Source organism: Petaurus breviceps, unplaced genomic scaffold, assembly GCF_028583685.1.
Source record: "Petaurus breviceps papuanus isolate PSGF00001 unplaced genomic scaffold, PetGlider_PUasm1.0 174, whole genome shotgun sequence".
Taxonomy (NCBI): Eukaryota; Metazoa; Chordata; class Mammalia; order Diprotodontia; family Petauridae; genus Petaurus; species Petaurus breviceps.
In genome coordinates, this window is record NW_027185761.1 from 33,588,562 (window position 1) to 33,611,971 (window position 23,410).

Below are 23,410 nucleotides of genomic sequence, written 5' to 3' on the forward strand. Positions count from 1 at the left end.
CTTTCTTTCTTTCTTTCTTTCTTTCTTTCTTTCTTTCTTTCTTTCTTCCTTTCCTTCCTTCTTTCCTTCCTCTTTCTTCCTCCCTCCCTCCCTTTTTCCAATAAAAATGAACATGTAGATCTAGAATTTAGAGACATTGGTAAATTAGGAGCAAGTCTCAGACAGCTGATTATTTATGAGAAGTAGGGAAAGGAAAAAGAAATGGTCTGAGATTTCAAGCCTGGTTATCTGGGAGGATGATAGTATCATCAAAACAAAGACAGATGTTAAAGGAAGTGTTATATTTTTGGGAGAAAGATGAGAAGTTTACTTTAGAACAAATTGAATTTGAGATAATGGAAAGACATCTTGACCTTTAAGGCAAGGATCTTTAGAATACCATTTACTTCCATGCTCCCATTTTACAGATGAAGATAGGTCCCAGAGAAGTGAGATAACTTGTTCTTGGTCAAGTACAAAAACAGACAAGACTAAGGATCCTAATGCCCAGTCTAGTGTTCTTTTGGCTACATGGAAGAGACTCTCGTCAGGAGTTCTTAACCTGGGATGTGTGAACTTATAAAAATATATATTTTGACGACTTTATTTCTATATAATTTGTTTCCTTTATAACTGCATATTTTTCTTTATGAATTTAAAACCATTATTCTGAGAAGCGGTCAATAGGTTTCATCAATTTTCCAAAGAGGGAAAAAAAGTACAAGACCTCTTACCTCAGGGAGACCTCAAGATTGCCTGTTTCCAGAATGGAAAAAGAAACAGAGCTGTCGCAGTTTCCTGGAAATATATTGGAGAAGAAAGAGAGACTCTCTTCTGGAGTGAGTTAGATTATTTTGTCAGTATCTATTTCTTGATCCTTTGGTTTTGGAGAAAGTATGTGAAAGCCACTTTTCATCAACTGGATGAGATATTACATAGTTATACTCATTGCTAATTTTTTTCCAATTATAGAGTTCTCTGAAAGTATCCCCTATCTAAGCCTTTCGGAAAGTGTGAATTCATAACCTTTCAAAGCTACCAGCATAGAATTTGCATATAATTATTGGGCATTTGGTGTCATTCTGTCATAAGGAAAAACTGGATGTATGCTGATTTACACAAATAGAAAAGTAAAAGGATTTATGAAAAGGGATGAATGGCATCAGGTAAAAATGCTACTGGCTTGGAGTTTTAGGCTTATCCCAAACACACACACACACATGCGTGCACACACACAGACACACACAATCTCTTTTTTTTATCTTTTCAAAGACAGGACAAAAGGAACCATAATTCTTGGGTTATTTGGGATTTCTTAGCTCAGGCTCATAGGAACTGACTTCTATCCTAAGTTGGCCACTTATTAACTTTGTGACTTTGGGTAAGTCTCTTAACTTGTCTGGGTCACAGTTGGAGATTGAGCCAAATTACTTCTCAGGTCCTTTTCAGATCTACATTTATGATCCTCTGAATTTCTGTTTACACCTCTCAGATGTAGGGCCTCTTGTAAATTAAAAAAACTACAACATACATTTTCCTAGTTTAACATCAATGGTATTTTCTCTCATGAACAACATGGAACCAGTTAAGAGTAATTGAAACAGTATTCTGATTTATACATACAAATCATAATATGCAATTGATTATTAAAAATGGATGTGTTATTTTTCAAATGTGCCCTTAGTTTGAAGAGCAGTGGCTTGGAGTCTCAACATAGTCACCATATAGAAATGTATACAGGGCTGTATCTAAATAACTTTCTCGTCATAGACTCAGTCATTCCTGGGAAACTGACCACATCCCCTTCCTACCCCCTTTACCCATTGTGGGATTTACCAAGCACAGCTATAGCATAAGAGATGCCTAGAGGGAGGGGAATAAAAACAAGATCCTGTTGATATGACTCTGAGCTATGTTAAGAAATATGTAGCTTCTAGGAATAAAACGGTGATGCTCCCCTTGTAGTCTGCCCTAGTCACACCACATCTTCACAGTTAAAAAGGTGATTGATAAATGAAAGAAGAGCCTGAGAAGGGTAACTAGCATAATGAAGAATATTAATGCCATTTTCAAATGGATATAGGTTGAAGAAACTGGCGGCTCTTAGCCTGGAGAAGAGAAGACTTGGGAAGGGTATAATACCTTTGCTTAAGTATTTGACTGGCTGTCATACAGAAGAATGATTACGTTTAAATTCTATTTTACTCTAGGGGATAGAACCAGGAGTGATGTGTGAAAGTGCAAAGAGGCAATTTTCAGCTTGATGTCAGGAAAACTTTTTAACAATTAGAATTGTCCCAAAGCAGAATATACTACTTCAAGAGGTAGGGGGTTCTTTCTCACTGGAGTTCTTTAGCCAAGGCTGGCCCTACTAAAATAGGGATTCTTTTCATCTATAGATTTGACTAGATGACCACTAAGGTCCCTTTTATCTCTCAAATTCAGTTATTCTCTAATTCCCATACCAATCGTCCCCTCCATCTCCAGGTTTCCTGTGGAGATGTTCATGTCAGGAAAATTCCTTGGCAATTAAGAGAACACAGTCTCATTCTTCCCAAGCCTCAGATGCTTGCCCAGTTCTGACCCTTCTCCTATGAACAACCAAACTCATGTAAAAGTAACAAGGATCAACTGAATTATTGATTAGGTGATACAGTAGATAGTGCCTGACCTGGAGTCAGAAAGATTCTTCTTCCTGAGTTCAAATTTAGCCTCAGACACTGTGGCACCCTGAATAAGTCACTTAATCCTGTTTACCTTAGTTTCCTCATCTGTGAAATGAACTGGAGAAAGAAATGGCAAACCACTCCAGTATTTTTACCAAGAAAATCCCAATAGGGTCATGAAGAGTCAGACATGACAAATAAATGAACAACAACAAAAACAAATTGGTAATATCCTTTCCTATTCCAGAAATACTGCCCCCCTCCAAGCTAATAGTCCTCCATATTGCCAGGATAGTGGTACAGAGTCTTAGGCTGTGTATCTCTTGGCTCCTGCCTCTCCATGGGACTTCTTTAATCAGAGTACTGGAAAGTGCCTTATGAGATGAAATGACCTGGTCTCTTTCCACCAGGCAGGTCAACAATAGCATCTATGACAAATGCCCTATTTTTGCAAATCTCCAGCTGTGCTGTTTTTGTAATTCTCTTCTGATTTTTTGGCCACCTTGACTAAAAAGAGACTTTTTCCCAATCCTACCTTAATTTTGCTTATAAATACAAAACACATTTTATTTTTCACCCATTCTGGAAGTTCAGTAACTAGCATACGACCTTTTCCAAAATGCCTGCTCTGGTCAAGCAAATGTGTTTCTGAAGCTCTATGACTTTATGGACTTTTTTTCTTGGTATTATTTCTTCTTCACTGCTTGCCAGGTCACACAATTCCTCCTTCAAGACTAAATTCAAAACTCAAAATCCATCTCTTCCAGGCAGTCCTCTTTGATGTTCAATTTAATAATTCCTTTACTATGCAGCCACCCATACTTGAATATCTAATCTGTACTTTTTAATTTGACTCTTGGTGATACTCTGTTTAATCATAAGGTGACAGAATTTCAGGTCTGAAGTGATCACAGAATTTTATATTTGGGTGGGACCTCAGAGTCTATCTGGTCTGACCATTCCTGCCTCTGCATAATGACCTCTAGTAAAGCAAAATCTATTCCCACTTGAGACAGTCAATTCCACTTTGGAACAGTCCTAATTATTAGATTATTTTTCCTCACACTGAGCTGAAATTTGCTTTGCTGCAACCTCTATGCATTTCTGTTGATTTTTCCTCCTGGAGTCTCACAACTTGACCCTTTTCTACCTTTCCAGTCATCTTATAATTTACTCATCAGAGCATCTGCAGGTAAGGGTATCATTCCCTATGTGGAGAGAGAGAGAGGAGGGAGAGAGAGAGAGATGGAAGAAAGGAAAGAAAGAAGGAAGGAAAAAGAAAGAGAAGGGAAAGAAGGGAAAAAGGAAAGGAAAAAAGGAAGGAATGGGAAGGGAAGGGAAGAGAAAGGGAAGGGGAAGGGAAAGGGAAAGGAAAAGGAAAAGGCAAGGTTGAGGCTGGTGACTTTGCACAGTCCTGCCTCATTTAAATTCAATTCATTTGAAAGTCATGACCTCACCTTCCCAATGTCACTGTCCTCTTTGAGAATGAAGGACAAACAACATCTAACAATTTACTCTTCTCCATGTACCCTATGAGCCAGATACACTGAAATATTTGCTGTGCCTGTCACATAATAATCTGCCTTCTGCCTCCATGCATTTCAATGGGTTATTCCCCATGCCTGAAAGCTATATTCTAGCCATCTTGGATCACTAGCTATTCCCTAAACTGATCATTCTATTTCTCTCCCCCCTCATTTGGTGGTATTCACACTTCCTTCTTCTCTGCCTCTTAACTTCAAGGCTCCACAAATTACCACCTCCTCCATTATCTCTCTTCTACTTCCCCCATTTTAGGTCAATTTCTCAATTTAATTCTTATTGAAATTAATTATGTAAATGTTGTGTCCCCTGCCCTGACCAACTCCATAGGAAAATAAAAACTTTTTGAAAACATCCTCTAAAACTACGTTATTTGGCAAATGAGCTTTTATTCAAAACAGTTGTTGCCCCCAACTGCCATGTTTCTCTGAATATATGCATGCAATGAAACTAATTCTACCAAATACTCTATTTGTCCTTCTAAAGAACATCCTCAAACCATCTTTCCATTTAGATATATCCTCCATATGACTTCAGGAATCATTTATAATAAAAAGCAAATATATGTATGTCTCAATTTTTCCAACAATATGTCAACTTCTTGGTATTGATTGGGCAAAGATCATAAGTGATGACAGCCAACGATAAAACCAATGTTTGCCCATGAACTGGGAGTTGCCTCTTTTTCCTACTTCTCACCTGCCATTACATAGCTTATAGAGGCATTATAGTCATTAAATCCTGTCTCTTACACTTTTCTGAGCATTAAAAAGCTACAAATACATGGTAAGTATAAATCAAGTGAAATTTATAGTTAAATAGAATTCTATTTCCACTATTTGGGCTTCAACAGTTATAAAGTATACTACAAAATGGATCAAAATGTTTTTTTTTCCTTATCCCAGACAATGGGGATATAATGTTCAAGGTAGAAAATACATTCAAACAAAAATAACAATAAATAACCTAACCACATGGAATTATTAATATCTGCTTGTCAAATCAACTCCAAACTAGAATTCGATTTAGCTTTAAAAAGCCTTCTCAATATTGGGGTGGGAGGACCTGGGGATCAAATCTGGGCTCTGACACTTAGCACCCACCCAGAAACAGCTGGCCATGTAACCTCAAGCAAGTTACTTAGCCCCAATTGCTTAGGGGCGGCCAGGTGGCTCAGTGAGTAAGAGCACCGGCTCCAGTGTCAGGATGACCTGGGCATCAAATCCGGGCTCAGATACTTAGCACCACACCCAGAAATAACTGGCCCTGTAACCTCAAGCAAGTTACTTAACCCCAATTGCTTTTAAAAAAAAAGATATGTTATTGTAGCTCTTGTTAACTAGCCAATGCTAGCTTTGTCATTGGATCTGGAAACATCTCTGAGGTGGTTGAATCTCTATTGATGCATTATATAGCATATCATGGGAGGCAGCCTGGTGTAATGGTTTGAGGACCAATATCACATCAGGAACACCTGGCTTTAATTTTGGCCACTGTCACACAATCACTTATGTGATCCAGGTCAAGGCACTTAATCTCTCACTTTCTCGGGTAATTCTCCAAAATAACAGATTGCTAAGCAGTTGCCAATATTTATTTGTACAGATGGTTTCCTTGCCTAGAATTATGCACATCAATATAATCAGTTATAGACCAAAACAACAACATCAACAAACTACTTGAAGTATTACATTAAAGACAATTTTAAGTTATGATTAATAGTTCATATAGGACACTTTGATTGATCTTTCCAAGGTCTGTTCAAAAGGAATAATGAGGGTAATAATGTAGAACTTTTGGGAAATGCATGAATCTTACAAAAACTGCTTTGCTAAAGGACACAATTCAACACAATAATTGCATTGGGAATTTCAGTGATTTCAAGATGGGATACATACAATGGTAGAAACTTGAAGATTGGGACAATCTGACACAATGAATTTCACCATAACAAATAAAAAAAAGTAGGTTGAAATTTTATTATTTTTTTCAAGGTTGTTTTAATGTCATCATTGAAAATCATCTACAACCATTTGTGAATTAGATAGAATTGCTGGCTTTGGGGAATGAAGATTTGTTGTGTCCCAGGATCTCTATAAATTCAATCCACTTAGAAGATTTCATTAATTGCTTTGTTCTTAATTGCTTAGAATTTGCAAAACATAAGAAAGTCAACTAATGTGAACAAAGTGACTTTTATCATCCAATTTAATTTAAATTTATAAAGAACCCACTATGGGTTAGGCATTATGCAAGGAAATGGTGAAATGAAGATAAAAATAGAACACTCCTTACCCTCATGGAGCTTAAATTTTATTGGGTCATACAACATGTTCACAGATCAGTAAATACAAGTTAAGAAGAGAGAGGAGACTAAAGGGGGCAGTGGTCAGGAAAGATTTCACGGAAGAGGTTGTGTCTTAGTTAAGCACTTAAGGAAGACAGAGTTTCTGAAAATAATATCACTCAATTTGAAAATAGTGATTCCCTCAGACTTAAAGATTCACAGGACTTCTGACTTAGAAGAGAGCTCGGTGACCATTCAGTCCTACCCGTATTTGAAAAAGAATTCCCTCTACAATATAGGAGACAAGTCATCATACAGTCACTGCTTGAAGGCCTCCAATGAGGATAAATTTACTACCTTCTAAAATATTTTCTTTTTCTTTTGATAACTTTTGAATAATTCTTCAAAAATATTTTCCCACTCACCTGACAACAAGCCTTTAAACAGAGTTAGACAATCCTGAGTCCTTATGCTATATTCCATGAAAGTTCAAGAATTTGGCTCTAAGAAAGGATCAAGATTTGTATGGAAGTGGCTAATTCTTATCCTGAATTCTTCTCTTTCTCATTGGGTCACCACATATGTAATTGGGGAACTGCTTCTGTTCTCTAAGAGTCTTTCTTCTAATAGCTTTGTTTGTACTGTCTCATTGTACGGTGCTAATTCTGTTTAATTGACCAGCGGCAAATTGAACACTTCAAAATGGTTCAGAACTATAGCATTTTCTTCATGACCAAACAATTTACTATTTTCAATGGACTGAAAATTAACATGGAAACAAAATAAGTGATTTCTGCAGTCAGGCTTCTGCTGTCTTGTACACATCAATGGAAAGCAAATACAGGCAGAGATTGGGAGGGTAGGGAGACCCCTCTATATTGCATTTTATAAACTAGATAGTGACTTTGACTGGGACTCATTGATATGGTAAATAGTTGGTCTGAATGTGGGTCACTTATTTCCTAAGGTTTACATTTTTTTTTAAGAAATGAAAAAAGGTTAAGCTAAGCTCATTAATTTGCACAGCACTAACAAAAGCAGTAGCTACAATCTGCCCCTTGGTTAGTAGAGAAATTTGTAATGAGGTCCATTCTGTGTGTGCTCCTGGGGAAGAAAGACAGCTCCTTCTAACTTACAGACTTTAAGAAGTACTTAGAATAAGGGATTTCATTGAAAATCCCCTCCTTCCTTTCCTGAATTCCTAAGGTTGGAGAGTAAGGATGAGTGGGTAGAAGCAGAGGATCCCCAGGAGCCTACTCCCAAAACAATTTACATTCTGTTTCATGGCTCAGGCTTTGCTTCATACATAGAGTTAGATGCCCACATAGTTCTTGGTACTATTTGTAAAGGTAGCTTCATGTATTTTAATTTTGCTGAGGGTTAGAAAAATGACTAGAAATTTGTCTTAGTTTAGTAAAAAAAAAAAGTGTGCCAAGCTGGTAGAGGGGATTGTCCAATAAAGAGTACATTCTTCATTGGGGAGGGAACACTGCAACCTTCTCTGTGATGAGCCCTGGGGGTTAAGGAGGGGAAGAAGGACACAGAATGGATTACCTCGAAGACAAGATGAAAGAGAGAGAGACAGAAAGAGACAGGCAGAGAGAGAGATACAGAGAAAGAGAGAGAGACAGAGAGAGAGAGAGGGAGAGAGAGAGAGGCAGAGACAGAGACAGAAAGAGACAGGCAGAGAAAGAGAGAGAGGGAAAGAGAGAGACAGAAAGAGACAGGCAGAGGAAGAGGAAGAGAGAGAGAGAGACAGAGAGAGAGACAGAGAGACAGAGAGAGAGAGACAGAGAGAGAGAGAGAGAGAGACAGAGAGAGAGACAGAGACAGAGACAGAGAGAGAGACAGAGAGAGAGAGAGAATATGAATATCCTAGAAATCAGGGAAATATTGAAGAGTCAATTTCCCTCTCCATATTTGCCTTCCTAAGTCTATCTCTCTCCATAAGTCTTTCTCTGAGGAGAGGTCTGAAAACGTGTCTCTCTTGGAGAAGGAATAAAGAATGCTTTTCCCCTCCAGAGCTCTGACACCAAATCCTTCCCTTATGAAGTCACCTAGTGTTGAGGCATAGTTCTCTCCACAAATTAGGAGAGTCTTGTGCAAAATCAAGCTTTAAGGATGTGACTTTAAATCTTGAGTTTTAGGCAGAGGGATGGAGGTAGGGTGATGGTGGGGAAAGAAGCACCCCTTGCTCCCTCCACCCCCCATGCTCCCTCCACCCCCCATGCTGGCACCTTGGTACAAGATCCTATTTTCTGAGGGATAGTTATGCATCTGTTGTTATTCAGCCATGTCCAACTCTTTGTGACACCACAGGAGTTTTCTTGGCAAAGATACTGGAGTTGTTCACCTTTTCCTCCTCCAGGAGATTAAGGCAAACAGAGATTAAGTGACTTGCATAGGATCACACACCTAAGTAAGCATCTGAGGCTAGATTTGTACTTCTATCTTCCTGACTCTAGGTCCAGGTATTTATCTAATGAGTGGCCTAGCTGCCTCTTTTTTTTTTTTTTAAGCAATCGGGGTTAAGTAACTTGTTCAAGGGTTAAGTAACTTGCTCAAGGTTACACAGCCAGTTATTTCTGGGTGTGGTGCTGAGTATCTGAGCCCATATTTGATCCCCAGGTCATCCCAACACTGGGGCAGGTGCTCTTACTCGCTGAGCCACCTGGCGCCCCTAGCCTAGCTGCCTCAAGCATTTGTAGAGGAGAGGTAAGCAGGGGAATGAAGCCAGGCATTTTCACAGCTGTCCCCAATGTTTGGAATGCTCTCCCTCTTCATATCTGGCTCTTGGATTTCCTGCTTTCCTAAAATCCCACTTTCTGCAAGAAACCTTTTCTAGATCCCTTTAATGTTAGCACCTTTCATCTCAGATTATCTCTAATTTATCCTGTTATTTACCTTGTCCGTACATAGATCTTTGCATGTTGTCTCCTGCATTAGACTATGAGCTCCTTGAGCACAGGGACTCTCTTTCTTTCTTTGAATCTCTAGCAGTTAGTAACATTCCTGTTATAGAACATATGCTTACAAAATACTTACTGAGTGATTCTTTACATCTTCCCTTTGTATATATGATACAAAGTTATATACAGTGTTATATTGTTCTCTAAGTGGTTTCTTTCTCTCTCTCTTTCTTCCATTCATTCTCTCTTTCTTTTGACTAGATTTATCTCCCAATCTAGATTAGGACTATGGTGTCTTCCATCTGGACTAATGCTTGGCAGACAAAGGCTCCTGAGCAAACACATGCATTAGTAAGAGTAACGGATCAGTCTTTCATTGGTCAGATGCATGAGACAGTCCATGGCCCGCTATTAATAAACTTAAAAAATCCTCAGATACCAAGGGAATATACCACTGCCTGACATATGGTAGACATAACCAAATATTTGACAAATGAATATGCATACATACAAAGAGAAAGGAACAATTTCCTTCAAATTCTAATTCTGACAAAAAATATACATGAAAAGAAAAAGGAGTTCTGAAGGGGACACAAGGTGATTTTCCTACTACTTTGTTAAAGCTGATATGTGTTTAAAAACAAACCTTAGTTAGCATTTCATTTCATATACATATTCTCTTAAGTTCTAAATAAAAATAATAATACAGCTAATATATGTGTGTATGTGTATGTATGTATGATACTTTAAGGTATTCCAAGTTTTTTGCATATATTATTTTTTTATCCTGGAAACAGCTCTATAAGGTAGGTGATATTATTATCTCATATTATTGATAAGGAAATTAAGGCTCACTGTGGTCAAATGCCTCATCCAACCATTTGTGTTTGCTATGATTCAGCTTGTAATAAAACTGTTTTTTTAATTAAATTTTTTTTTTTTGCCTTTTTGGAGGGCAGTTGGGGTTAAGTAACTTGCCCAAGGTTACATGGCTAGTATTTTGTGTGTGTGTGTTAAATGTCTGAGGCTGGAACCGAACTCTGGTCCTCTGGACCCCGGCCAGAGCTCTTACTCACTGTGCCACCTAGCCGCCCCAATAAAATTGTTTTTTTAATAAGCACTGTATAAAACCTTCCAAGTTAAAAAATCTTGGTAGTACGGGCAAAGAGAATCAGACTGCCAGTTAGGAGACTTGGGTTTTAGTTTCAATATAGCCATTTTCTCATTTAGCATTCTTGAGCAGATTGCCCAACTATTTAAGCTTGAATTTCTTCTTCAAATTGAAAAGGTGGTAACTAGATTGTGGGTCCCCAAACAGCAGACTGGGATGACCACAAGGTCTCGAAGCTTTTCCTAGCCCAAATTTGATCCCACCCACTAGTTTGCTTCATTTCCCCATGGGGAGGGTAACACAGCTAAATGGAAGTCCCCTTCTCTGTCTCACTGAACTATTTAACTATATTCACTTATTTTCTTTCCTCAGAGCCTTTAACCTCTCTACTTTGCTCACAAGCCTTTGGGCAAAAGAAAGAAAAAATAGTCCCACCCCTAAATTGTTGGGGATCCTTAGACTAGATATCCTCTAAGGACTCTTTCAGCTCTAAACTTCTATGATTCAATCCTTCTATGTTAGCTAAGAAAAAGATGCCAAGAAATGACCAGTACCCAATGGATTTATTCAGGAGCTATTAGGAACCGACAGTCTTTGGATTGAATGACTCCGACCTGAATTCAATTCCCAATTCTACTGGTTTCATAGCTCAATCTCTGCTATTTCATTCACTTAATGCACATTTCTACCTGCTGGGTAAAACCAGCTCCTCTATTTTCAAGTGTGGGGTCAAGTTCATTTTCCTGCTATAAGTAAAAGGACAGGTTTAGCCTTCTATGAGTAGGGAGATCTCCCAATGGAGAGACAGAAAGGTCTTTGCCAGCAGCAAAGACCAGCAATTGAGCTGTTTGGTGTGTTTTCCTTGCATAAACAGTTCCCCACCAAGCATTTCTTTGGTAGCAAACTTTATGGGTTTATTCATCAGAGGTAGAATGGACTCAATTAGATAAAAGAAATGAAGCATTTAATTAATTTGTGACAAGCCCACGGGTGGCCAGAAAAATAAAATCATATCTAAAATGAGCCAGTGACAGACCACAGAATGGGTGCATTCTCCCTACTAAAAATGCACGCTATTGACACCTTTTAACATTTGTCTTTTATCCATTTAGCAACGACAATTAAAAAAAATTAATTTCCTTACTCAAAAGCAGAAAAAACAAAAGAGCAGGTTACAACTACACACAGCTTTCAGGAAGAGGAAATTGGACTGGTTAAGAAAATGAAAAATTCTGGGTGCAGCTGTCACTACTACAGGACAACAAAAGCCAGAGTGAAATTGCTCCAACAATACTCAATTATAATTATTCCTGACTGGCTCTCTACTCCCCCTCCCCCCACTAATTACTACTTGTGTCTAGCCAAGATAAGCAATCCATAAACTGCTTAGTACACATCACATACAGGATGAATGCAGTAAAATAATTCATTATTCAGAGCATTCCAAGGCCAGTGAGCTCAGTAACACGTTTTCCCATGCCCAAATTGCCTGAATGTACAGTATAAAGTTGCTATGCAATGAAGCCACCATATGGCATTTTCACTGGTACTGTCTTTCCTAATATGGTATTTTTAATTATAAGGTTGAGTGCTGGAGTGGAATGAGGAATGCTGGGCCAATCTGCCTTGTAACTTTTTTTTTTCAAAAGTTACATTGGGAAGCAGTGAGGTACAGTGTGAAGAACATGGCTTTGGAGCCAAAGGATCTGAGTTCAAATTCCATCTCTTTCTCACTACTTGTATGAAGTTGGGCAAGATACTTTAATTTGTTGATCTCAGTATCCTTTTTTTTTTCTTTTTGGAGGCAATTTGGGGTTAAGTGACTTGCCCAAGGTCACGCGGCTAGTTTTTGTGTTAAGTGTCTGAGGCTGGATTTGAACTCAGGTCCTCCTGACTCCAGGGCCGGCGCTTTACTCACGGTGCCACCTAGCCTCCCTGATCTCAGTATCCTTGCTACAACAGAAAACAAAATTTGACTAGATAATCTCTGACGTCTTTTTTAGCTCTACAGTCAAGATTGCATATTTTATTTAGAAACAAAATTTTTAAGATTTAATTCTCCTTTACTAGAAGAGAGAAAAGGTGTGTCACAAATAAGAAGCTTCTAAATGGAAAGATAATCAGTACATATTTTCTTAAAAGAATACATTTCTGTAACTATTATCTTAATTAATTAATTAATTAATTAATTAATTAATTAAAATATGATTACTCAGGGACAGCTAGGTAGCACAGTGAATAGAGCACTGGCCATGGAGTCAGGAGGACCTGAGTCCAAATCAGGCCTCAGACACTTAACACTTACTAACAGGACCTGAGTCCAAATCAGGCCTCAGACACTTAACACTTACTAACTGTGTGACCTTGGACAAGTCACAGCCCCAATTACCCTGCCTTCCCCCCTCCAAAAAGATACACAAAAAATATGATTAATTGACATGCATGTGTGTGTATGTGTGTGTGTGTTCATATATGCATGCAGCTAGATGACTCAGAGGTTAGAGGGCTGTGCCTGGAATCAGAAAGACCTGAATTCGAATTCAGTTTCAGATACTAACTATTTGAGCTTGGGCAAGTCACTTAACCTCTCTTTGCTTAACTCCACTGGAGAAGGAAATGGCCAACCATTCCAGTACCTTTTCCGAGCAAACTCCATGGGAAATTTTGGCATGCTATAGTTCACAGGGTCATGAAGAATCAGACACAACTGAACAATTATATACATACACACATATCTACTCACACACATGTACACACATACACACATATTTATTTGTATGTATAAATGTTATTTCAATATAAATGCTTTTATTTGTATTCCTATATATTTTAGTTTATCCATTAAAAAAACATTATTCTGCGAAAGAATTCATAGGATTCACCGGACTGCCAAAGAAGTCTATGATACACATGTTAATTGTAGAACAATGAGATTTCCAGCCATCTCTCCAAGAACCATATAGAACTTGGTGTTACTTCAAATGCTCTTTAGTAGTGGGTAGAATGCACAACCTTGTGTCTGGGAATAAATGACAGCATTTACATTTTTATCTGGGACTTGGTCAGCCCAGTGGTGGTTAAATATATTAGTATGCATTTAAACTTTTAATTAATGACCTTTGTTTCCTCTTACCTTGGCAGGTGAATTCAGACCCTTCACTAAAGTCCTATGCCAATGTCTCTATGGAGTGGTGACAACTCCCAAAGGTTATATCAGAAAGAGGGCAAAGTCTGGGAAGTTTTACCCATCTGGAAAGACTGAGTATAGGCCTGATGAATGACTGTTGGTCTGAGGATCAGTCTAGCTCAGATGGAAGAAACTGATCACCAAAAGGCTGATTGTCAGTTTAGAAATCCTGTAACTCATGATGACCACTTTGCAAGATGTAGAAGGGTGGCGATCTAGATAGGTGGAAGGCATGTCCATGCAAAGGAAACCTTGGCTCTTTTGAAGTGCTGAAGGATTTAAAAATGTACAGGTTTTGTTGCAACTGCACCTCAACTTTACAAACTCCACATAACACCATATACCTGAATGCCTTGGGAATGATTGGGCTAACTGGGGATTCATGTTTGAAAGCAGGAAGGTATCTTGCTCATGATTAATAGTGCCTACAGAGTTATTAGGAATAGATTTACTTTATGAAGCTCTTTAAATTTCATTGGGTTAAAATACTACAACAGACAAAATGTATGATGATGGTCACAATCTGGCCTCATCACACATGTTTTGACTTTGCCTTAGAGATTATTTTCTCTTACAGCATTATATTAATGGACTTTATAGAAACATAGATTTAATCTTTTTCAAGGACTTCAGAGACCACCTAATCCAACCTCCTCATTTTACAGATGAGGAAACAGATGCTTCCCAGAGAGATTAAGTGATCAGATGTGGGATTTGAACTGACTCTGAGCCAGTCCTTTTTTTTTTTTTTTTAGTACCACACTGGTTTCTATTAATACGGTCATAAATCAAGGAATGAACAAAATACCCGGTACAATATATAACTCTCATTCCTAAGGCATGTGTCAGTCAGATGCAAATTTAGATTAGTTTATGCAGTAAATCACAGGTTCATTGATTTAAAGTTGGGAGACACTTCAAAGGTCAACCAGTCTACCTGCCCCATCTTAAAGATGAAGAAAATAAGGCTCAGAGAAGTTAAATGACTTACTTGAAATTACATATATATGTAATAAGGGGTATTCAGGATTGGAACTCAGTCCTTTGATTTCAAATCCAGTATGTAAGTGCTTAATAAATGTTCTGTCTTTATCTTTCTCTGTCTCTGCCTCACTATGTTTCTGCCTCTTTCTCTCTCTGTCTATGCTTCTGTCTATCTGTCTCTCTCATCTGCCTGTCTTTCCAAGACATTTCTATTTGACTCTTTTCAGACATTATTTTTCAGATATGTTCATATGTGAGAAACTGAAAAGATTTGAAAAGACCAAAGTCTCCCACTGTACCCTGGGTCATCTCCAGTCATCCTATCTGGCCACTGGACCCAAGTGGCTCTGGAGGGAAAGTGCACAGTCTTCCTTCACTCAAATTCAATTCAATTACAAGTCATGTCATGATCTCTCTGTCATGGTCCTCTTCAAGAAAGAAGGACAAGCCACACAAGCACAATATGTCCTCTTCCCCTTCTCCCCCTCCTACAGATAATAAATATTATTAGTGTAGACAAAAGAAATCCACATTTGACACAATACTGCACTATCTTTATTTAAATCCTACTTTAGGGCAGGAGGTTGGGCCAGGTCATTCCCATGTCTATGGTGTTATTAAATACAGGAAACCTTCCTAATTCACAATTTCCCAATTGTGTTTCCAAATATTCTTAGTCACTAATTCTTTTCTGTTCTTGAGCCTTTTGAGTGTTGGTGCTTCATTGTAGCCATTTCATCACCCCCACAGGTATGGCATAGAATTTATATATTTCCAATTCATGGGGCCCATACTTATATCTTCAAGATACAATCCTGCATTATCAAAAACATAAATTTCTATATAAGATAGGTAGTAAAGAATTCAGTATTCGAATGTAAGTGGTTTTTTTTCCTTTTCTCTTGTAATGTGCAAATGTATGAATAACCAATGGACACTTTAAAGTTCCAAATAACTTGGGACTACTTTAGGGATATTGCAACTATTTGGTTTCCTAGCTTGAAGCCAATTGTCAAATCAACATTCTGTTTACTGAGTTCCCTAAAGAATGCTAATGATTAGCCTTGACAATGGAGAGAATGGATACAGGAGCTCCCAGAAGGAATCAAGGCTCATCAACTTTTCACTTTCCCATACTCCCCCTTCTCCTTCACTAACTTAGTAGTTTAGAAAGTAAACCTACAGGAAGAAGCACAATTTGTACATTGTGAGTCAGAAGTCTGTTTATATATTTGTTATCTCAGGAATCTATTCTTTGAATAAAAGTGTTAGTTGAACTGTGAAACATAAGATGTTCAAATTTGTATATACTTGTCATTTGAACACGTTTTCATTTACATACAAGCATTACTCATTAAGTACTCAGCCTTCCTAAGGCAAAGACATGCTTAGCTTTAACAAGATAAATGCAAATAAGACCCCGATTAATTCAACTACCGATTGGTATTCTCTCAACTTGGCATTGGGCAATTGCCAATGAGTTGCAGTGATGTATACTGAAAAGTAAGCTGACCCAGATGTCAGAAGATGAGAGTTCCAGTCTCAGCTTTACCAGTAGATAAGTGCATAATTTTGGACAAAACATTCAATTCCTCTAGTCTCAGTCTGCTTATCTGTAAACTTGGGGAAGAGGATTAAAATATGACCAATGTTGTCTTTTAGAGCTCTGAAATGCGATGATTCTGATCATAAGCGATAAGTTTAACAATTGGTGGCTTTAATATTATTGCTGAAAGAGAGTTGCTGTAGCAGCAAGCACCCCAACCATCCCTAGGGTGGCTGCCAACACAGGTTCTTAGATCTGCTTTGTTAAAGGAAAGCAACTCAAAATGGGTTAACAAGCTTACTTTAATCAGTCAAATATGTATCGTTTACCTAGTTCAGGGGAAAAAGGTCAGCACCCTGAACTTCAGAGTATACAGACAGAATTATCAAGACAGAGAAACAGATCAAGTAGACAGATTTCCAAACTGTCCAACCATTACATCCATACCAAATCAACATCTGGGTTTTTCAAAGCTGGGGGGCTCTCAACAAAGGCTTCCCAGAGTCTCATGTGATCAAATCACAGAACACTTCTCAAAGTGAGCCCCAAAGCAAAGCCTCAAATCAGGGTTTATATAGCCTTCTCCTGGCTCAGAGAATGTAACAACCTTCTGGACACACTGGCCAATCAAAAAGTATCTACTGAAAAACAAGCCTCCTACCCCAGGCTCCAGGTATACTTTAGCCTAGGGGCAGGGAAGATCTTAAAAATTTACATTGCCATTACAGTTGCCTAAACTGAAATTACCTAGATCATTCAGGCTACTTGTGCTCACAAGAAATAAAATAACAATGTCAAATACCTTTTTTTTTTTTTTCTAGATTAGCAAATTGAGAAGAGAAATGTATGGATTATGCACGCAATTGTCGTCTAATAGAAATAAGACTACTCTCCATGGCACACAGCAGATGAGGGGTTGTTTTAGTCATTGATGATTTCCTGTGTGGCTGAAGAATTCCATAACTGAAGACCACACTGATAGATAAAAAGCAGTATGGTTGAGACTGGTACTTACACAGCTAGAACATAGGACACTACAAAAAAACTATATTGCCCCATAAGTGATTTCCAGTAGTTTGCATTATATGACTATTTAATAGCTAGTGTTTATAGAGTGCCTTAAGCTTACAAACATTATCTTACTTCATCTTTATAATACTCCTGGGAGACAGGGGCTATTATTATCCCTATTTTATAGATAAACAAAAAAAAAAGTAACTGAGCCAGACAAAAGTTAAGTGATTTGCCCAAGGTTACACAGCCAGTAAGTGTCTGAGACTGAATTTGAATTCAGACTTTGTCGACTGGAGGTCCAGTGCTCTATCTACTGAACCACCTAACCTTATTGTTATTACATCATTATTGTTATTATTATTTTATATCACCATTTCCCCCAACATGTGCCATATTTTCAAAAGAATGCATATAATCAATTAAATATCCTACTAGATTAATAGACATCTAACCTCCACTCAAAAAAACCCATTATGCTTGATACACTATTATTTCTATATGTAGAAAATTCTCTTTAATGCTCAGATTTAGCACATGACTTACAGTGCTCCAGTGATCTTTGCACCTACCATCATTCAGATAGTCTTTTTAAGAGGCAACTTTATGTTACTCAGAAAGGCACTTTAAATATATGAGGTACCTTAAATGTTCTCCTTAGACTATTTGCTTTCACTTTAGCACTTATATGCCTTAATCAAGTACATATAGTATATATATATGTATACACACATTAATGTCCTATATTTAGTGTCCTTTTTTTCTATAAATATACTAATTGTAAAATGTGTAAACCTATTATTAGCTTTTAAAAATTCTCTTGGTAGGCCATAGCAAGGCAATGTCCATACTGCTCAGTCACTAAATACTAATTAAATGACATATATACTTATCATTTCAGTCAGAAGTATTTATCAAACACTCACCATTAACAATGTCATTTCATATTACCCAGATATATTTATTCCTATCTTAAATGAAGAGGTAGTCCTTCTTGCCAAGGCAAACCTACACGCATACACAAGTAATCCCACCTCTTCATCCTCTCTCAAATTTTTCAGTCTTTCCCTCTCTACTGACTCCTCTTCCGCCAACTACAAAGCCACATCTCCCCATCCTTAACAAATATTTGATCCTCTCATGACTACTAGCTATTATTTTATATCCCTCCTCCCCTTTTCAGCAGAGTCCTTGGGAAAGCCATGTAAGCTTTCTCTGTGGTGACTCTACTGCCTCTCCTCTCACTTGCTTCTAAACCTTCGGCAGTCTGACTTCTGACATCATTATTCACTTGAAATTGCTCTATTCAGTATTACTAGCGATCTCATGCCTTCCAAACGGAATCAGACTGTATTCTTCTTGACTTCTAGCTAGCCTTTCAAAGTCCTAATAAGCCTATTCTCCCGGATGCTTTCTCCTCTCTAGGTTTTCATTACACTGTTCCTTTCTGGTTGTTTTCCTACCTATCTTCATCTTTTTGGCTTTATTTTTTGCCCTGGATCTTCATCTAGGCTAGGTCATGCCCACTAAATATGGGTAGCCCATTTAGGGCTCTGTTTGGGGTGTCTCTTCTCTTCCCTCTCTACTACTATGTTTGGTGGTCTCATCAGTTCCCAGGGTACTGGTTATCATCTCTATGAAGATGATTACCAGATAATTATCATCTCTCTCCTGGACTGTAGTCCCATGTCACCAACTGTATTGTGGTCACTTCAGATCCTATGTTTCACAGTCCTATCAAACTCAACAAGTACAGGAGAGAACTCATTATCATTCCTGCCCTCTCCTTTTCCAACTTTCATTTCACTGTCAAAACTTCCACCAGCCTCCTGTTCCCCAGGCTTGAATCCTCTTCTCATCATTTGCATTCACCCCACATTTCCAACCTATTGACCACATGCACAGCATCTTTCTTGCATGTCTTCTTTTATCTATTCATGAAGCCATCATTCTGATGTAAGTACTCATCACTTTACACCTGGACTACTGTAATGGCCTTCTGGCTAATCTCCCTTCCTCAGGGGTTACCCTTTCCCAATCTGGCCTTCATCCAGTTGTCAAAGTGATTTTCCTAAAGCTCAATTTGATCATATTACCTTTTGCTGAGAAAGAAGCCGGTTAAAGTTTATTGAAGAAAAAAAATCACGATAAGCCATAAATCAATTTTTGACTAACTTTGTTCAGATAATCCATATTTAGGCTTTTCACAGGAAAATCTCACTTTCAGTTTCACCATGATATTATATTGCTACTACATGTTGGTCCTAACTAGTATAAATAATGAATCCTCTGAAATATTCAAATGTATCTGAATTCACCCTACTCAAAGGTACAAGTATGTAAAATGTGGAAATTGGTTCTAATCCTTCTTGATATTGTCACTTTCTGCTTTTGTTCTTCCTTCAACCTACTTTTCTCAGGAAGGAGGAAGGCATGGGTTTGAGTGGATGTCCTCTCAGACCCCAATTCATAAACAAACCCCTGAGAGAAAAATCTATGATTTGGGGAGATCCAGAGTTTCCTCCTTTTTCTGAAGTCCTGATTTTAAAAATTTTAGTCTCTTGAAGGACATTACTGATAATGAAGCTGGACTTTCTTGTTCAGACTCTACCCACTGGAGTAGCCCTTACAAATCTCCTCAGGCTTGAGTGGGGCATAAATTCTTTGAATAGATTGCCTGAGGCTGGGGGTGGTCTGGGTAGCCTCTCAGTGCAAGGGTGACATGATGTCACTCTCAGCCCCTTATTGTACTATTCATTCTCTCATTTTTTTCAATTAGATATCAATTGTTAACTAATCAGGGGTGGTTCCCACTCTGGGAAACAACCTACTCTTAGAAGGGTATATAATCTGGGCCTACCACCATGATTGTCTTTGGTTTAAGAAAGACAACCAAATGATCTTACTTTTATTGATAAATGTGCTGGCCTTATTTAAAAAGTGATCAAATTACCCAGAAATTATGTCTCTAGAACCTTCTTAATCACCACACTTCTTGGTTAGAGAGAGAAAGGACAATTCTGCTCAGATGTTTAGCCTAGTGCTGATTGATTAAGCACATTTTATAAAAGGGAAAAGGAAAAAAAAATTGTCAAGGAGCTGAGAAAGGGAATCTTGACTCCTTTGTCTAAGTAGAAAATCTTAGAGGGAGACCTTGTGCTATAGCAGAAAAAGCACTGGTCATGGGGTTAATTGGTCTCTCTATGTCATGTCTCTTCCCATTCCAATATGTCTTTGACTCAGCTGCCAAAGTTACTTTGATGGAAAGTAGAAGCAGCATGCTTATGGAAGAAGCTTCAAGGGGAGATTTCAGAGAACAGGCCTCCTGCTAAATACCCAGGAAGAGAAGATAAAGTGAGGAACTGTCCTGACATACCAACAGGTCAAAGAAGTTGAGTATCAACCAACCCCAGAAGGGAGCTGACTGACAGCTGAATGACAGTTTGATGTTCAGCATGTCCATTTGTGTTGGATTTTTATGTCACCTACTGGCCTTCAGGTCATCTTCCCTCCTAAGTTCAGTTACCAGTTCAAAGTCATTCGGTCTTCTTCACTCTTTAACTCCTACAAATAGTCTTAAATATACCGTCAAAATCTCTTTGAACTCCCTATCCTCCTGATTTGTAAACCTTAACTCCTCTATCTTGGACCTATTCAACCTAGAAAGTGATATTCTAACTTTGATTTCATTCCCAATGAATTTTAAGTGAGAGCAATTAGCTAAGTTCACATAGAAAAGTTATAGAAATGACTTACCCGCATCTTTATTTAATGTCACTTGTAGGGGTGGTTTATACCTATTTTCTCACTGTTACTCTCCACTATGCTACCACCATCATCCAGAATTCTGAAACCCCTCTCTCAGAGCATAACACCTTATCTTTCCATTTATTTCTCTTCCCGAACTCTACGAAATCAATTGTCCTTGTCTTTCAATGCCTGCTGATGCAAATGCAGTTGACCCTAAATAAAAATGTCTGTTGAATTCAATTGAATGTGTAGAGCACTTTCCTTTCTAATCTCTAAATGGAAAAATGGCATTAAATACTGATAACCCCATGCATCAGAGTACAATGCACAGGGCTCTAGCTTTGGAATCCAAAAGTACTGGGCTCAAGTGCTACTTTAGACCCTTACCATCTATGTGACCGCAGGCAAGTTACTTAACCTCTCAACTTCAGTTTCCCCATTTGTAAAATGGGGATAATAGGGCCTACTTCACAGTGAATATTGTGAGGATATTGTGAGATAACACATGTAAATTGCCTTTGCTATATAAATTCTAGCATTAAATCTAGGATCCTATGCATACCTCTCTCATGCCACTGAAGGATCAGTTGCAGAGAATGATGCTAACTTTTGGGGGCTGGTAGTATTCTCGTTCAAATGGAAAATAAGAGTGCCTAGGTTTTGTTTCCAAATAGAAGCCATAAGGAAGATTTCAAAATAGTTTGGTTCAAATTTCTCAGAATGGCTGCAAGCGCACGCTTGGAGGTTGTAGGTAGAATTTATGCTTTATTTATGTTGGGCCACTTAATCTAAAGCCAAGGGCAATTAAAAAGAAAAAAAAAACCTTTTGGAAAGCAGAAAGGAGATGTGGAACCTAGACCATTTTGTAAAACTCTCTGCCTATGACTCTGAAAGAGGCAATGCAGGTCCACCCCTGAAGTACCCTGCTTAGCTACAGGTGCAGAGAGCAGATCCCATCCTGGGAGAAGCTGGCACAACATGAAATGTATATATCATATTTTATAGCACAGAAGACACAGCACTCTGCTGAAGAAAACAACAGCCAGAGAGGCAGCATATGCCGCACACCACAGTATGTGGTTTTCACACGCACAATTTTGAATAGGCTTTCAAATTTATGGAACATCTTGAGCCGAATGCATATGTTCCTACATATGCACAGCACACAGTAGAGCCTTGAATAGCACACATCATGAGCCAGGCTGTGCTGAGAGATGCAGGCTCACAACCAAGAAGTCAGGTTCATGGCACAGGGAGTAGGACATCAGGTCTGAGAGACTGTCTCTGCCACTTCTTTAAACACGGGACCTTGGGTAAATCCCTGAATTTCTTTGGGCTTAAGTTTTCTTCTTAGTCAAATGGGGATAATTCTGCTCATACAACCTACTTTATAGAGTGGTTACACTTAATAAAATAATGGATATGAAAGTACTGTATGATCTGTATATTCTATACATGTATGACTTAATCATGTGGTTGCAAAAAGAGGAGTGGACTTGTAATCAGGAGACCTGGGATAAAGAGTTTAGGGTTGGACATATCATCACCATTTAGCCATTGGCAAATTAATTACCTCTGTGAGTGTCAGTGTCTTGATTTGTGAAATGGGGTGTTAATAACCCTCATACTACTTGACTGTTATTTTGAGGTAAGTGCTCTATAAAACAAAATGCCATGGAAATGGGGATTATTCCTCCATTTTAAAGCAATTGCTAAGTGTCAAACACTGTATTTAATATTATCAATATTAATTAACGATTATAAAAATTTGCCACATTAAGTTTAATCACCACCACTGCCACAACAAACATTGTGTCTACTATGTGCAAGCAGTCCCATGGAATACAGAGACAAAAATGAAACAAGATGTGATCTCCAAGAGTTTATACTCTACTAGGGGAATAGCTCAACTTTTCAAATAAGTACTATAAGATATATAGTACATATGGAATAAGAAAAGAGGAAAGAATGAAGAGGAAGCCTTGGAATGAGGAAAATAGAGATTCATGTCCTTCCTCTGATAAATACTGGTATATGACCCTAACAAAATCTTTGTCTTAACATTCTGGTTGACCAGCTACAGCCCTGTGGTAGAGATCCTGCCAGTCTCCTGTTTTTTGTATGGCCTTAAAACTAAGAATAGCATAAAAGCTGTTTGTATAATTTTGTAAAACACATACCATTGAAAAATAAAGTTTTATTACATTTTAAAATGTAAAAAACAAAAACAAATCTCAGCTCAAGAGCCATTTAAAAAAAAAGCAATGGGCCAGATTTGGTCCTTGAGCCACTGTTTGCTGATCCCTGCTCTAAGACTATATGCTGAAGAGAAATGTTGGCCTTAAATTGGGAGAAACCACATCCTTACGTAATAATTCCACATACCATGAAATCTTAGGTCCAGTCTCTATTATGCCCATACAAAGTAATTTCAAGTG

General features: G+C 38.1%; 1 protein-coding gene across 3 annotated transcripts in view; it reads right to left on the reverse strand.

Annotated features, from left to right (window-relative positions):
* CNTN4 (contactin 4) overlaps nucleotides 1-23,410 on the reverse strand; it is a 598,977-nt gene that overhangs the window by 379,114 nt on the left and 196,453 nt on the right. The gene's annotated exons all lie outside the window — the stretch shown is intronic.